At 41.9% G+C, this 3,148-nt stretch overlaps 1 pseudogene; it reads left to right on the forward strand.

Moving 5' to 3' along the window:
* Nucleotides 1–1,735: 1,735 nt before the first annotated feature.
* Nucleotides 1,736–2,868, forward strand: LOC148189267 (E3 SUMO-protein ligase ZBED1-like; annotated as a pseudogene).
* The last annotated feature ends 280 nt before the right edge of the window (nucleotides 2,869–3,148 follow it).

The raw sequence follows: 3,148 nt of genomic DNA on the forward strand, positions 1-3,148 counted from the left end.
ACTTATATCGCAGTGTCCAGCAGGGTTGCCCTTTGAGCCCCCTACTCTTTGCCATATGTATAGAACCTCTGGCTATCAGAAATAACTCAAAAAATTACTCCTGTGGGTTTCGGAAAAATGGATCATCACATGCTGTATGCTGATGATATAATATTGTTTCTCTTGTGGTCTAAGCAATCTGTACCACCACTGCTGGACCTCATTAAACAGTTTGGAAAGTTGTATGCATATACCATAAATTGGCAGATGTGTGAATTTATGCCTCTGAGTGAAGATCTAGATCCTGATTGTCTTAGCAATCTTCCAGTTAAAGTTACTGACCTCATTAAGTACCTTGGAACCATTGTCCCTAAACACCCAAATTTACTCTTTAAGTTAAACTACAGGATAGTAATTGATAAACTTAAAAATGATATTGAATATCGACGAACACTTCCCTGTCAATGATTGGCCAAATTAATGCCATAAAAATGGTGACTTTGCTGAGGTTTTTGTATACATTTCAAAATTTACCCATTTTTCTGCCTAAAAGCTTTTTCAAAACATGGATTCAATCATGATGCCTTTTATTTGTGGATACAAAACGCATCGTATTGGCAAAAAGCATCTTTGCAAACGAAGAGACTCAGGTGGGCTGGCCCTGCCTGTATTCTAACAATATTACTGGGTGGCTAACACCTGAGCCTTGGTCGACTGAAAGGACGCTTACCCAGAGGAACCTAAAGGAACAACCCCACCATGGGTAACTATAGAACAGGAAATTAGTGACACCTATCCTCCTGCTCTGCTCCATGCAGCAAGAAAACCTCCTGGGTCATTCAAAGGCATTGGTTTATTGTCAAAAACTCATTAAAGATTTGGTATCCAATTAAAAAAAATGTTCAAGCTATCAAACACTATCATTCTAGCCCCAATTTGTTATAATCCTGCATTTTCCCCTTCGTAGCTGGATGCTGTTTTCTTAATATGGAAAAGGAAAAGCCTGATCACTACTAACAACTTGTATATGGATAATGTATTTTCTTCATTTGCCCAGTTACAAACAAAATTTACACTGCCACCATATCGGTTTTTTTTGTACCATAAAAGCACTACCGCGATGCACCAGCACCTTAAGAGGAGGCATCCGGGAGCTTGTGTGGAGGAGAAGACACCGTAAGTTTTAACTTTTTTTCTTTCCTTGTTTGTAATTGTTAGAGGAGAACCTTCAAACGAAGCGTATTTGTTTTGTAACTTGTGCTCCAGCCTCGCACACACAGAACATGTGCCCTCTCAAACACACACACACACACACCCCTCACACACTCGTCTCTTGCTGACATACTTTTTTTTAACTGACACAGACACACACTCCTCAAATACACGCTAAAGTTAGTTTTTTTTTTATTTCTTTGTCTGTCTTTTTTTTTTAAATACAACATTCATTGTTGTTTTCTAACTTTCAACTTTTAGGTTAATGTAATATTCTTATTATTATTAATGTTATTATTATTAGTGTTATTATTATTATTATTATTATTATTATTATTATTATCATTATTATTATTATTATTATACTTTATTAATATGGGCATTAGAAATATATATTTTTATTAACCTGTGCATTGTGTTTGTGATTTATGTTTTCAGGGAGAGGGATAAGCAGAAAAGTTTGGAGGACTACTATCAGAGGAAAAAAAAACACACCCCCTGCACCCCCCAGGAGGCTGCTGCACTTACTGAGAGCATCCTTTCGATGATTGTAAAGGACATGAGGCCTCTTGCTGTCATTGAGGGTGAGGGATTTAAAGAAATGCTCACCACTTTTAATCAAGGTTACAGTCTGCCGTCCAGGCGCCACTTTACTAGTATGATGCAGGAAAAGTATGAAACATCAGTGGACAAACTACACAACAAATTAAAGGCAGCGAATTCGAAAATCTCCCTAACCACCGATGCCTGGACCAGTATGGCCACGGAGGCATACTTGGGAGTAACGTGTCACTTCATCGACGAGAAATGGAATCTTGTCTCCTGCAACCTGACAACACTGCCAGTTGACAAGCGGCACACGGCAGAAAATATTGCCTCCTGGGTGGAGAAGGTGGCAGAAAAATTCCACATTTCATTAAACAACGTTCTTGCAATTGTGCATGATAATGCAAGTAATGTGGTCGCAGCTCTCCGCATCCTTGAAGAGAAGTCTGGAGTTGCATCCTACCGGTGTGCTGGGCACACGTTGCAGCTGGTTGTAAACCATGCAATGGAGGACCCCACGATTGATAGAACACTATCAGCAGCACGTGGCCTTGTGAAGCACATCAAGAAAAGTGAGCCAGCTAGCACAAAACTCAAGCAGAAACAACAACAAATGGGCACACCTGAGCATAAACTGATCCAGGATGTAGCTGTCAGATGGAACAGTTCATACTACATGGTTGAACGTTTATTAGAACAGCGGTGGCCAGTGGTTGCCACACTGTCAGACCCAGAAGTCACACACCGTGGGAAACATTACCTGGATCTGAAAAATGATCAGTGGGTTCTTCTGAGTGAACTGAAGGAGGTGCTCCAGCCTTATGAGCAAGCAACTGTTTTCCTAAGTGGGCAATCATATGTTACAGCTTCTGTTCTCCCACCCCTGCTGAAAGGTCTACTGAAATCCACCCACAACAGATCCTTTGATTCTGCTGCCGTGAACCTTTTCCAGAGCCATGCAGAAGAAGAAATTCTTTCAAGATGGCACCCGCTGGTATCTGCATTTCAAGAGGATGGAAAAAATGTGTCACTCCTTGCTGCAGCCCTTGATCCACGTTTCAGAAAACTGAAGTTCCTTTCTCAAGAGGATGCTCTGAAACTCCAAGCAAAAGTTCAGAGTTTTGCACTTGACCTGAAAAGGGAGCAGAGAGCACTCCAGCAGGCAGCAGTGGGGCAGCAGGAGGGGGAAGCCTCAGCAACTCCACCACCAAAGAGGAGGTCTGTGTTGGACACTTTGTTGGACTCGGATTCTGAGGAGGAAGACAGCAATGAGGCACCAGACCACCAGGATGATGAGGACACAGTGAAGAAGGAAGCACTGATGTATTTTGGGGAAAACCCCATCCCAAGGGACAGTGACCCCCATCAATGGTGGAGGGCTAATGAGGCAAGATTCCCCACACTGGCTGCT

Source organism: Plectropomus leopardus, chromosome 7 (genome assembly GCF_026936395.1).
Source record: "Plectropomus leopardus strain MGB_pleo_1.0 chromosome 7, ASM2693639v1, whole genome shotgun sequence".
Lineage (NCBI taxonomy): Eukaryota > Metazoa > Chordata > Actinopteri > Perciformes > Serranidae > Plectropomus > Plectropomus leopardus.